This window comes from Staurois parvus, unplaced genomic scaffold (assembly GCF_062004578.1).
Source record: "Staurois parvus isolate SC_StPar_1 unplaced genomic scaffold, SC_StPar_1.0 ptg000019l, whole genome shotgun sequence".
NCBI classification, from domain to species: domain Eukaryota; kingdom Metazoa; phylum Chordata; class Amphibia; order Anura; family Ranidae; genus Staurois; species Staurois parvus.
In genome coordinates this window covers 28,298,277-28,312,167 of record NW_028317815.1, presented here as the reverse complement: position 1 = coordinate 28,312,167, position 13,891 = coordinate 28,298,277, and positions in this window count along the sequence as shown.

The window sequence follows — 13,891 nt, the reverse complement described above, 5'->3', positions numbered from 1 at the left end:
GCCATGCCCAGCTGCACCCTGCACAATGATTTTCCAGCTAATGGGCCACAATCGATGTACCTGTAGCCTGAGCGCGATTGTTACTAGGTCAGGTTAATTACGCAATTAACCCTTCACACTGCCACCACCTCTTTTTTGTACAGAGAAAGAGGAAATGCTGCAATATCAGCAATAACACTAAGATGCTTGAATAATCATCGGTATACCACTGTCACCGCAGGCAGCAATATACCGAAGTTTAAAACACACAGTAGCGCTTTTCAGAGGCAGGGGTTCTGAGTTTGCATTAAAGAGCTTTAGAAACAGTTCAGCACTTTCAGAAAGTAAGATTTATTACTAAAAGGTCAAAAGGGTGCAATAAAAATATTTACAGAAAAATATGTAGCCAATATATATATATAAATATACAGAAAGCAATAGCACAGCAAAGAGATAACAGAAAGGAATTTAGATAGATAAAGTACTTGCCAAAAGCCTTGAGTTAAGCAGCTTTCAAGTTTTCTGAGCAAAAGGGTGTTTTCTTCCAAAGTTAGTTCCGATGTAAAAAAAGGGAGAATTCTTCAACTTAACTCCACTCAGCTTAGCTTAGCTTTTCTAGGAACTCCACAGGGTGTCTCCTTGACTCAGAGAACCAATCGCCTCAGTTGGGGAGGGGGTTGTGTAGGTGGGGAGCTCAGGATTTGACCAAAGCCTTCACAAATTATACAATGGCCAATAACTTTTCCTAGGTACATATAACAGTCTATCCACAAGTAGATTAATATCCAGAATCATCTGCTGAATGGTTAGATATTAAGTATGAAATATTTGCTTGAATGGTTAAGGAGATATAATTTTCTGCTCTCCTGTGTATGTCAGATAGGGGGTGTAATATACCAGGTGACTTGTCTTACAGTGAGCCATCCGAATATGTGTTCCACGTTTGCGTAATTATTTCCTATTGGAGATATAAAATTATATGGAAAACAGGGTTTTAAAATGTAAGTCTGTTTTTATGACCACCTGGAATGTCTTTTGAAGCTCAGTGAGGGCTGGTTTATGGCTTGATGACCCCTTCTCCAGCGAGGGTCTTGCAGACAGAGGGGCAAATAGCTAGTGTGGGATTTACAGCCCTGGAGCTCTCCCACTGGGGCCTGTTGCCTTTTGAACTCAGCAAACACACACAGACCACATTTTTGAGGGAGGGAGGGAGGGAGGGAGGGAGGAAATTGGAGGAGGAAGCCTGATTTGGGAGAAAAAGATGATACAAAATGGAAGATTCTTAACAAGATGGATGACCGCGCCCATCTCGGTTTGCACGATTGCTACAATCAGTTAGTTTTGCATTGGCTTAGATGTTTTTTACAGAGGTAAAGCTACAATACTCCTACTACTCAACCTCTCACCTCACCCACTCTACCTACCTTTAGGCAATCATTGAAAAAATATAATTGTTTTAGACAGATATATCTTTCTTTTGATTGTATTTATTCACCAGTAGATCTTTTTTATTTTTTGCTATATATAGGAAAAAGACCAAAACAATAAAAAAAAGTTTTTTCTTAGTTTCTGTTAAATAATTTAGCAAATTTACTGGTACATGGTTGCCCCTAGAGTGCAATGCAATGTTCACTGGCCAGGAAGTACAGGAGGCTGAACAAAGGGTAAACAAAATATTACCTCTGGCTCCAGGAGTACAGTTGTCCACAAAGGCTGGGTGGGCCTGGTGTCTTGCAGGAACAAAGTCAGTGGGATATCAGATGGGTCAGCAGTATGGGTGCCAGACAAAGACAAGGTCAGCAAACAGGTAAAGGATAGGTTCAAGTAGCAGGCAGAACCTTGGTTGATAAACAGGCTGGGGTCAGTTCAGGCAGAAGTCAGATATCAGTATGGAAGTAAAGGATCAGTCCAGGCAGCAGACAGAAACTTGGTCAATTAACTGGCCTGGATCAGTTCAAGTGGCAGAGAGAGACATGCATGGTTAGTATGCAGTGTTATTTTCTGGGGGTAATGTTCAAGTGTAGTAGCCTGCTGGTCTCTGGTAAGACATAGACACAGGGTAGAGACTTATTCCCACCCAAAGATCTTCAAAGCTTTTGAACTCTAGAAACTGATCCAAGAGTTACAAAGCCAAGAAAAAAAACTCTTAGTTTCCTCCCTGCTCTGAAACACAACTCAGAAGCCCATCACTCTGCATAAGTGAGAACCCTTTGTTGTCTTCAATCCCAATGCTACAGTGGCAGAGCCTTGCTCTATTGCACAGGCAAAAGATCGGTCCAGGTGGCAAAGGCAAACAACATGGTTGATAAACAGGCTGAGGTCAGTTCTGGTAGCAGGCAAAGGTATGGTCATTATGCAGGCAAAGGGTCAGTCCATGCATCAGACAGAACCATGGTTCCGAAAACAGGCAAATGGTAAGTACACAGGACATCATATATGGGCAAAATGCAGGTTGTCAGCCATAGGAGAAATACCTTTACCACACCTTCACTAATATCGTGGTGAGGTGTGGTAATGACAGAAGCAGTCTCCTATACATAGGTGATGTTGTGAGGGATATTGGGGACAATATTAATGTGTTTCTTGCCTTAACCCATCTCTGGTGCATAAAAAACATTTTTTGGGGGGGTTTCAAGCCCGTTTCAGCAGGAGAGATAATACCAGAGAAGTTGATTAAAGGTTCTCAGGTGTAGGACTTTCCCGGTTAATAAGGGCTGTTACAGTCTACTCTTGATAGTTTAGGAAGATGCCAAATCTTTTTGTGGACTTAGGAGTAAATGGACAATTGGAATAGATAGATGGACACTATTTTGTATCAAAGAACGGATCTTCTGGTGGCTAGGTAGTGCTGTATCATTTGGACATTATAATCTACATAGTTACATACAGGGGCGGACTGACCATTTGGAAACTCTGGCCCTGCCCGAGGGCCCGGGGTCAGTAGGAGGCCCCATGAGATGCCCCTGGTACCTTTTTCATAGGCTTTTTTGAGTTTGGGAAAGGACACAGGGGCCCCATGATCCCCTCTTGCCCGCGGGCCCCATGAGTTGTCAGTACGCCCCTGGTTACATAGTTAGTCTGGCTGAAACAAGACAAAAGTCCATCCAGTTCAACCACAAAAAAAAAGAATTATAATCCTACATCCACAGTTGATCCACGGGAAGGCAAAAAACCCAGCAAAGCATGATCCAATTTGCTTCTGCATGGGGAAAAAATTATTTCCTGATCCCCCGAGAGGCAATCGGATATTCCCTAGATCAACTTTACCTATAAATGTTAATAACCAGTTATATTCTGTGTATCCCAGAAAGAATCCAGGCCTATTTAAAGCCATCCACTGAGCTGTCCAGAACTAACTCTTGAGGGAGTCTATTCCACATTCTCACAGTTCTTACTGTGAAGAAACCTTTCCGTATTTAGAGATTACATTTCTTTTCCTCCAGACGTAAAGAGTGCCACCTTGTCCTCTGTGATGACCTTAAGGTGAATAACTCCACCCCGAGTCCACTATATGAACCACTGATGTATTTATACATGTTGATCATATCCCCCCTTAATCTCCTCTTCTCAAGAGAGAATAAATTCAGTTCCTCTAATCTTTCCTCATAGCTGAGCTCCTCCATGCCTTTTATCAGTTTGGTTGCCCTTCTCTGTACTTTCTCCAGTTCCCCAATGTTCTTTTTGTGAATTGGTGCCCAAAATTGAACTGCATATTCCAGAAGAGGTATTACTAATGATTTGTACAGGGGTAAAATTATATCTCTCTCTCTCTCTGGAGTCTATACCTCTTTTAATACAAGAGAGGATTGTTCTCACTTTAGAAACTGAAGTTTGGCAATGCATGCCATTATTAAGTTTGTGATCTACCAGAACTCCCATATCCTTCTCCACCATTGATTCCCCCAGTTGTACTCCCCCTAGTATATATGATGCATGCATATTCTTAGCCCCAAAGTGCATAACCTTACATATATCAACATTAAACCTCATTTGCCACATAGTTGTCCAATTACACAGTGCATTGAGGTTGTTATTCCACTGCACAGCTTGATGTCATCTGCAAAGTATTTATAATCCCAGACCCTATATCGTTTATAAATATTAAAAAGTAAGGGTCCAACACTGCACCTTGCGGTACACCACTAACAACCTAGACCATTCAGAATATGAATCATTAACCACTACTCTCTGAATACAATCTTTTAGCCAGTTTTCTATCCATTTACATACAGATTTTTCAAAGCCTGTAGACTTTACCTTACACATTAGACATGTGTGGGGAACTGTGTTGAACGCTTTTGCAAAATCCAAGTATACCATGTCCACTGTCACCTCTGTTCAAGGTTTTGCTCACCTCCCCATAAAAAGAAATCAAATTTGTTTGACAACTTCTGTCCCTCATGAATCCATGTTGTCTATTGCTTAAAATATTTTTTCCAGCAAGAACTCCTCTATGTGGTCTTTTATTAAACTCTCTAGTATCTTCCCAACTATGGAAGTTAAACTAACAGGTCTATAATTACTTGGTAAATATTTTGACCCCTTTTTAAATATTGGCACCAAAATGGCCTTACGCCAATCCAGTGGTACTATGCCAGTCATTAAAGAGTCCTTAAAAATTAGAAATAATGGCTTTGAAATGACAGAGCTCAATTATTTAAGCACCCATGGGTGTATGCCATCCAGTCCAGGTGCTTTATTCACCTTTATTCTGACAAAAAATTTTTGGATCATATCAATTGTGAGCCAATGTTGATCATCTGGAGCTGTGTCAATACCATGCCAATTATAGTCAAGAGTTCTCCCATGCTCCTTTGTATACACAGAGCTGAAGAAGGTATTTAATAAATTTGCCTTCTCTTTGTCCCCAGTCACCCACTCTAGATTATTTTGTAAAGGGTCTACTTCCTCGACCTGACCTTTTTACTATTAATATTTTTGAAGAATCTTTCTGCAGCCTTCATTTCCTTTTTGCATATTCTGTTATATTCTTTGTAATGTTTAAATGATGATAGCGTTCCTTCATTTTTATATATTGAATAAAAGCTCTTCTCTTATTATCAATAGATTTTTTAACTTTGGCCGTAAGCCACATAGGTTTGATTTTTAGCTTTTTAAACTTGCCCATGGGAATATATTTTGCAGTGTGTTCACATACAGTCTTTTTGAAGAACTCTCATTTCTGTGTTGTGTTCATGGATGCATTCCTACAGGATTAAAAAATGTGTATATATATATATATATATATATATATATACACCGTATTTTTCGCTCCACGAGAAGCACTTTTTTCCCCCCAAAAAAGGGGGAAAATGTCAGTGCGTCTTATGGAGTGAATATGGAGCGGCCGGTCCGGTATTTCCACCACCGCTGTGTTAGAATACCGGGACGGCCGCTCAGCTCTTCTCTGCAGCAGAACCTTACCTGTTCCTCGGTCCTGCGCTGCGCAGTCTTCCCGTGCCTGCTTCTTTAGTGTGGGCTCTCGGCTGTGACAGCCGGGTGCCCAGTGCGCATGCTCGAGAAGCGCTGCACTTTGTGAATGGTACGGTGTCCTCTGGGACACATGACAGGTCCCAAAAGACGCCGGATCAATCACAAAGCGCAGCGCTTCTCACGCATGTGCACTGGGCACCCGGCTGTCAGGCGGGTGCCCACACTAAAGGGAGGACAACTCCGCGGAAGTGGGAGCGGGTACCTGTCAAATTCAGGTACCTGCTCCCCCTCCCTCCCCAAAGGTCAGCAGTCTCTTAGTCATCCCCTGTACTGTCTGCGGTCTCTGGTCATCCCCTGTACTGTCTGTGGTCTCTGGTCATCCCCTGTACTGTCTGCAGTCTCTGGTCATCTCCTGTACTGTCTGCAGTCTCTGGTTATCCCCTGTACTGTCTGCAGTCTCTGGTCATCTCCTGTACTGTCTGCAGTCTCTGGTCATCTCCTGTACTGTCTGCAGTCTCTGGTCATTCACTGCACTGTCCGCAGTCTCTGGTCATCCCCTGCACTGTACGCAGTCTCTGGTCATTTCCAGCACCATGTCCGCAGTCTCTGGTCATCCCCTGCACTGTCTGCAGTCTCTTGGTCATCCCCTGTACTGTCTGCAGTCTCTGGTCATCCCCTGTACTGTCCGCAGTCTCTGGTCATCTCCTGTACTATGTCTGCAGTCTCTGGTCATCTCTTGTACTGTGTCCACAGTCTCTGGTCATCTCCTGTACTGTGTCCGCAGTCTCTGGTCATCTTCTGTACTGTGTCTGCAGTCTCTGGTCATCTTCTTTAGTATGTCTGCAGTCTCTGATCATCTCCTGTAGTATGTCTGCAGTCTCTGGTCATCTCCTGTACTGTCCGCAGTCTCTGGTCTATGGTCATCTCCTGTACTATGTCCGCAGTCTCTGGTCATCTCCCGTACTGTGTCCACAGTCTCTGGTCATCTCCTGTACTGTGTCCACAGTCTCTGGTCATCTGATTTAGTATGTCTGCAGTCTCTGATCATCTCCTGTAGTGTGTCTGCAGTCTCTGGTCATCTCCTGTACTGTCCGCAGTCTCTGGTCTCTGGTCATCTCCTGTACTATGTCCGCAGTCTCTGGTCATCTCCTGTACTATGTCCGCAGTCTCTGGTCATCTCCTGTACTATGTCCGCAGTCTCTGGTCATCTCTTGTACTATGTCCACAGTCTCTGGTCATCTCCTGTACTATGTCTGCAGTCTCAGGTCATCTCCTGTACTATGTCTGTAGTCCATTGGTTCAGAATATTTTTTTTCTTGTTTTCCGCCTCTAAAACCTAGGTGCGTCTTATGGTCAGGTGCATCTTATGGAGTGATAAATACTGCATATAATCTGCATATATACAACAATTTACACATATACAAACAGATATATATATATCTTACATATGTAATCACCAGATAATTAAATAATTCACCCATAGATGTTAGAGATCAAGTATAAAAATCATAATAATAATAGAAATCAGCTTAAAAGATAAATTGAAAAAAATTATAACAATAATAGAATTAATAATACTATTGAGGCACTCACCAACTGATTGACTACTTGTTGTCTTTGTGTTCCATGACTTGATAAAGTGCATGTGCGCAAAACATGTCGTCAAGGCAACCTGACTGTTTGCGGTCCGAGCTGGCATCCTGTGGTTTACTTCTACCCACCTCCTGGGAGCCTGATGACACCACATCTGGTGCACCGTGATGCCCGTCCGACACAGAGAATTTCCACACCAGTGGGAACGCTCCTCTCTCCACTGGGACTACTGATACATCTTAGCCCAATGGTCCAGCAAGGCTTGACAGATCTTCCACCTCCAGCCACGAGGGTACGGTAATTGGAACCACTTATGTTACATATTCTCCTCTTTTATCTGCTTCTATATATCTTTGGAATAAAATTCATTGAAGCACATGGGTATATGGTTATATGACTTCCCCACAGTGTTTTTACAAGAATTTGTATTGGGATATTATTTCTTCAATGTCCCTGAGCACTGTGTTCCCTCAATCTCACATATTGTCACCAGTCCAAGTGTCTCATACAGCTGTAGATTTAGAGAGCTAAATACACTATATGGGACTTAGCGCTTGATTTTTCTCTATATTATTAATTGTATATAGTGTTACTGCTCATAATGGAGGAATGCAGTGCATATGATGAATGGGGTATGTGGACAAATAGAAGAAAAGTTAATTTTTTTGTGAGTCCCATATTTAGAGTAAGGTCAAGAAAAATTGTAAATGTGTTAATTGTGATGGGCTTCAACTCATAGAACAGGCCTAAAACAAATTGAAATGGCTGCAATTGTAACACAGTACTAGTGTGACAGGTACTGGTGCGATAGTGACATTGGGACAGCTGTTGCTTGGCAGCACTGGTGACACTAAGACACACTGGCTAGAAAATCAGGGATAAAGTAGATGCTTGCACTGGTGTGTGACAGTTACACTGGTGTGGCTAGCACAACAGGGCAATGAAAAAGAACATTTTGGTGTGTGTTTTCACAGTTCTGACAAGGCAGACAAGTAAAGTAGAACTTAGTGAGGGTGCTCCCCTGGACAGAGTGTGATAGCCCATGTGCAGTTCTTGCACATTGCAATTGCTCCTTTCAAGAGAATCTGTCAGACACAGGTGGAACATTTGTGAATATTCATAGGTTACAGATGTGATAATGTGAGGACTGATGTCTTAGCTCTCTGAGAAGATATGTTGCTCTACCTCAGGACAAGTAGCCTACTAAAGACTGGCTTTATTATTATTATTATTTTACCAGAAAAGACCATCTACCTTGAGAGCTGATTAAACCAGAATATATAGTATTAGAAGCACCCATAAAGTGATACTTGGCATCAGGGGCGGACTGACAACTCATGGGGCCCCCGGGCAATAAGGGATCATGGGGCCCCTGTGTCCTTGCCCAAACTCAAAAAAGCCTATGAAAAAGGTACCAGGGGCATCTCATGGGGCCCCCTACTGACCCCGGGCCCTGGGGCAGTGCCCGAGTTTCCAAATGGTCAGTCCGCCCCTGCTTGGCATAGAAATTGGGCCACAAAGACTTCTAAATATTATTATATTTCTCTCAAGCATTTGCCAGTCAGAATTGAAAATATGCAATACAATGCAATAAAGTCTATTTTCTTATAATAAACCTGTTTCTCCCTGGCTTAAGAATGCTTCCCCTTATCTTCACCAAATAGACTGTACACTTTGCAAGTGCAGTTGCACTCTGCATGGGCAATTTCTCTAGAGTTTAGTAAATGGAGTGAAGCTTCACTTTGAAAAGAATACCCAATTGTATGATGGGAAAATGAAAAAAAGACCCCAGCATTTTCGCATGCACATGATAGGCATGATAGACGTCAGCCCAGCTTCCCCTCATTTACTAAGCTGTGGAGCAATTGCATTTTCAAAATGCACAGTCTATTTGCCTTTAATAAATTAGCCCCAATATTTATGACATGTCTTACAGAACTTAAAGGGTAACTCCATGTCTGTGGGAAAATAATAGCAAATAAAAAACTAATATAGCATTTAGAATTGCTGCACAAGCCATATTATAATTGAATGGTATTACAAATTACCTGTCCTTTTTAGTCTGCAGCACTGTAATTTTCTGTAAAACTCAATGCAATATAGCAACCCGGAGGTGTTCCATACACCATTGTGTACAGATCACCTCTAGAAATGTCATTTATTGCTTGTGTGATTAGCTCACTGATTTTTCCAGTAGTCTGCACTAGTATACAAGTCTCATTTTAGGCAAAAATGTATTTTTGGGTGAGATACTTGCAAAGAGATGATCACTTCTAAAGGAATGCAGATCCTGCGGCTTTCTTCATTAGAACGCCACATGTTCATCAGCTGATTATTAAGGAAAAATCACTCCCATTCAGATTCACTCTGCAGACAACAAACAGTTTTTTCTTTAAAGTAGAAACAGATAGAACTGTGCAAAAAAGTTTAATAAAATCCCTGCAACATACTGTACATACACTGAGAGGGTTTTTTTTTCTAATTAGAACTGGAGTTACTCTTTAATATATTTCACTACCATTCAACTACAGTATCCCGAAAACCCATCATACGTGTGTCTAGTAGAAGCTCTAAGATGGCCTGAAGCTTTTACAGCAATGTGCAAGAAATGCAAATAAACCCTCCATGATATACTGTACAGTATGCAGTATACACTGTGTATTCTGCTGTGTTTTTCCTGTAAGGAAAGACTAGGCAGGATCTCTGAAGATGTGGGGTATAATTTGCTAGTGCATTCTTTTCCAATAGCAATCTTGAACTGAACATTTGTCTGAACTGAATTTTGTGAGGTCATGTTTTTCAGGTGATAACCTTCCTACACATGGATATTCCAAACCTAGCCAGGAGCTACACAAGAGAATGGGTGGGGAGATATTCAGGAAGTCAGCAAGTGTTTTCATCTGCATTCCATTTACAGAATATAAATGTTCTGGCACACGCCTGCATCTGTTGTCATGCATTGAAAGCTGTAAATTATGTGGAAATCTTCTGCCTGTTGACCTAATCTTTACTCATCTTTCTTGTGCCCATTCCTAAGAATATTAAGTCCAGATCTTCCAATATTAAGTCCAGATCTTCCTTAACAGCAAAAACAATATCTATAATAACATAGATATAAAATAGTAAGACAATGGCCAGAGTCAAGGTAATGAGGAGGCTTGTTAGCAAGGGAGTAACTACTAGGGATAAGTTGAGAGTTTGAGATGAACCTAAGTTTGAACCAAACTTTGGACAATTAAATATGAAGTTTAGGTAAATTCAGCGGAATTGCTCCACCAAACATCCCATAATGCATTGCAAGAACTGTCTTTGGATGAAGTCTTGCACCTGACTGCTAGTCAGGTGCAAGATTTTGGTCATTGATGGTTTTTCTTAAAGTTGCAGTCCACACACTAAAAACCACTGTTGTCACAGAAGCCTTTTGTCAATATCAGGGGTGGACTGACCATTCGGACACTCGGGCACTGCCCGAGGGTGCAGGGTCAGTAGGGGTCCTCATGAGATGCCCCTGGTACCTTTCATAGGCTTTTTTGGGAGTGGTTTGAGTGTGGGCGAGGACACAGGGGCCCCATGATCTCCTATTGTCCGGGGGCCCCATGAGTTGTCAGTCTGCCCCTGGTCAATATGCAAGAGTTTAGTGAGGGGGGCAGCTGACAGTATTGCAGTGAGGGAGAGTTTGAAGTGTAAGGTACTTCTACAGCTATAGAGTGCTATATATAGGACTATGTTACAGTACATTATACAGTATATTGCCAGTGATACTTTGCAGTGATTTGCAGTGTGTGTGGCTAGGGAGATTGGAATGTCAGAACACCTCCATTCACTGTTCTTTCATAAGACCCAACAATTCTTCTTTTTTTTGTCAGCAACAACTTCTGTTCTTGTGTTGTTGTTGTCCACCCTATTTTTTTATTTTTTTATCCGAAGGCCTTCTTTTTTTGCTTTATGTATCTGCATTTAAAGATGAACTCCAGGACTTCAGTCACTTTGCAAAATGTGCTGGCGTGCTCTGAGTTAAGTCGAAACCAGGTGCATGTCACCTAGTGGACTTATCTCTTCATTCACAGTGCAGGAAGGAAAAAGTATGTGAGGCCCTAGCTTAAAGACTTCTCCCAGAGCTAATTGGAGCCAGGAGTGAGCCAACCTTGACTCCAATCAGTGTGATGATATTGGATGTGTTGCTGACAGCTGTCCTGCCCTTAAAAAACACACACCTGTTTTGGGTTTACTGGTTTCAAGAAGCACTGTCTGATGTGAACCATGCCTCGCAGAAAAGAGCTCTCAGAAGACCTACGATCAAGAATTGTTGACTTGCATGAAGCTGGAAAGGGCTACAAAAGTATCTCCAAAAGCCTTGATGTTCATGTGTCCATGGTAAGACAGACTGTCTACAAATGGAGAAAGTTTAGCACTGTTGCTACTCTCCCTAGGCGTGGTCGTCCTGTAAAAATGACTGCAAGAGCACAGCGCAGAATGCTGCATGAGGTAAAGAAGAATCCCAGAGTGTCGGCTAAAGACCTACAGAAATCTCTGGCACATGCTAACATTTTTGTTGACACATCTACAATAAGGAAAACATTAAACAAGAATGGAGTACATGGGAGGACACCACGGAGGAAGCCATTGCTGTCCAAAAAGAATATTGTAGCACGTTTGAAGTTTGCAAAAGAGCACCTGGATGTTCCACAGCACTACTGGCAAAATATACTGTGGACAGATGAAACCAAGATTGAGTTGTTTGGGAAGAACACACAACACTATGTGTGGAGAAAAAAAGGCACAGCACACCAACATCAAAACCTCATCCCCACTGTAAAACATGGCGGAGGGAGCATCATGGTTTGGGGCTGCTTTGCTGCCCCAGGGCCTGGATGGATTGTTGTCACTGATGGGAAAATGAATTCCAGAGTTTATCAAGACATTTTGCAGGAAAACGTACGACCATCTGTCCGCCAACTGAAGCTCCGCAGAGGATGGGTGATGCAACAGGACAATGACCCAAAGCATACAAGCAACAGCACAGAATACGCCTTCTGGAGTGGCCCAGTCAGAGTCCTGACCTCAACCCGATTGAAATGCTGTGGCATGACCTTAAGAGAGCGATTCACACCAGACATCCCAAGAATATTTCTACACTGAAACAGTTTTGTGAAGAGGAGTGGTCCAAAATTACTCCAGATCATTGTGCAGATCTGATCTGCAACTACAGGAAACGTTTGGTTGAGGTTATTGCTGCCAAAGGAGGGTCAACCAGTTATTAAGTCCAAAGGTTCACATACTTTTTCCTCCCTGCACTGTGAATGTTTACATGTTATGTGCAATTAAACCATGGCAACATCTAATGTTTGTGTAGTATTATGTTCAGCAGACTGTTCCTCTATTGTTGTGACTTAGATGATGTTCAGAGCACATTTTATGCCCAATTCATGCAAACCTCCACGTAATCCCAAGGGATTCACATACTTTTTCTTGCAACTGTATATATATATATATATATATATATATATATATATATATATACTATATTGCCAAAAGTATTGGGACACCCCTCCAAATCATTGGATGCAGGTGTTCCAATCACCACGTAAAATGACAAAGCGGGGTCAGCGCATGCTGAAGCACACAGTACTCAGAAGTCGCCAACTGTCTGCAGAGTCAATAGCTAAATACTTTCAAACTTTGTGTGGTCTTCAGATTAGCACAACAATCGTGCATAGAGAGCTTCATGAAATGGGTTTCCATGGCTAAGCAGCTGCATCCATGCCTTATATCACCAAGTGCAATGCAAAGTGTCGAATGCAGTGGCGTAAAGCACGCTGCCACTGAACTCTAGAGCAGTGGAGATGTGTTCTCTGGAGTGAAGATATCGCACTTCTCTATTTGGCAATTTGATGGATGTGTTTGAGTTTGGTGGTTGCCAGGAGAAAGGTACTTGCCTGACTGCATTGTGCCAAGTGTAAAGTTTGGTGAAGGGGGGATTATGATGTCGGGTTGTTTTTCAGGAATTAGGCTCGGCCCCTTAGTTCCAGTGAAGGGAACTCTTAAGGCGTCAGAATACTAAGACATTTTGGACAATTTCATGCTCCCAACTTTGTGGGAACAGTTTGGGGATGGCCCCTTCCTGTTCCAACATGACTGCTTACCAGTGCACAAAGCAAGATCCATAAAGACATGGATGACTGACTTTTGGGTGGAGGAACTTGACTGGCCTGCACAGAATCCTGACCTCAACCCAATAGAACACCTTTGGGATGAATTAGACAATGAGCCAGGTCTTCTCGTCCAACATCAGTGCCTGACCTCACAAATGCGCTTCTGGAAGAATGGTCAAACATTTCCATAGACACACTCCCAAACCTTGTGGACAGCCTTCCCAGAAGAGTTGAAGCTGTTATAGCTGCAAAGGGCGGGCCAACTCAATATTGAATCCTGTGGACTAAGACTGGGATGCCATTAAAGTTCACGTGCCTATAAAGGCAGGTGTCCCAATACTTTTGGTAATATAGTATATATATATATATATATATATATATATATATATATATATATATACACATACAGGATAGACAGACAGACAGATAGATAGATAGATAGATACTGTATATATACAATATACAATTTAATTCTCGGAATGGGCTGTAAAATATTACGCACCTTTGCATTCTTCAAAAGATCCGCTGAAATAAGAAGACAATGCTCTTTCTGATCTTCTATCAAGATTGAAGGCATCATCTTTGCAGAAATCTTTCTCATTCCCAAATCCGTCGTTAGAATCTGCTGCACTGTTTACCTGTCCGTCCATGTTCAATTCTTCTGCCGCCATTCACACTCTCAAAGAAAAGCATACAAGTGTTTTCACTCTGTCCACATTTACATTTGTTCTTTT